Consider the following 685-nt stretch of genomic DNA (forward strand, 5'->3'; position numbering starts at 1 on the left):
AAAAGAACTTTGTCAAACGGAAATACTAGTTTTAAAACAATATGTTTAGCTCAAGGGCATTTGCTAACTTTTCCTGGATGTGGTTGAAAGCTGCAGAAAAAGCTTTGCCTTTGTAATTTTATAACATGCTCAATCTCTAAATTTAGGTGACAGAAAAGCATTTTAGTACTTGTCTATTTACTGCCAATTTGATCTACTTTTACTCTTCTTATAATGCAATGTTTTATTGGGTCAGTAGAGGTTCATGCGATTTTAAAGTGTTTTCTGCTTCAGCATGCTAAGTCATGTAGGCTATGAATGACACATGATTCCAGTGTTTGTTCTTTACAAAGCTACTTACACTAAAATTAACTACTCTTCTTCTATTCAACAAGTAGAGATACATAGTGCACTCTAGTTTGACTATGCCAGTAACACTTACACTTTTAAATATCAAGTATGTGCACTTTTCTAGATTTATTTTTTTACCAGTAGGGGGTGACAGTAAAGGAGGAAAAGATGAGGGAGGTTGCATGCAGACTCAGTTTTGCCAGTCATGGTGTATGCACTTCCTTGTGTTTAACACAGAAAACCAGGCTAAATTATACTATTATTTTCATTCACCATGTTCTCAAAACAGAAGTGTTAATCTTGTCCAGCATATGTCTGTCAGTCTGTATGCATTTTATCATAATGAAAAAATTGC

The 685-nt window shown here is 34.2% G+C and overlaps 1 protein-coding gene across 3 annotated transcripts in view; it reads right to left on the minus strand.

Annotated features, from left to right (window-relative positions):
* tbc1d14 (TBC1 domain family, member 14) overlaps nt 1-685 on the minus strand; it is a 55,923-nt gene that overhangs the window by 8,764 nt on the left and 46,474 nt on the right. The window lies entirely within an intron of this gene.

This window comes from Etheostoma spectabile, chromosome 19 (genome assembly GCF_008692095.1).
Source record: "Etheostoma spectabile isolate EspeVRDwgs_2016 chromosome 19, UIUC_Espe_1.0, whole genome shotgun sequence".
NCBI lineage: Eukaryota > Metazoa > Chordata > Actinopteri > Perciformes > Percidae > Etheostoma > Etheostoma spectabile.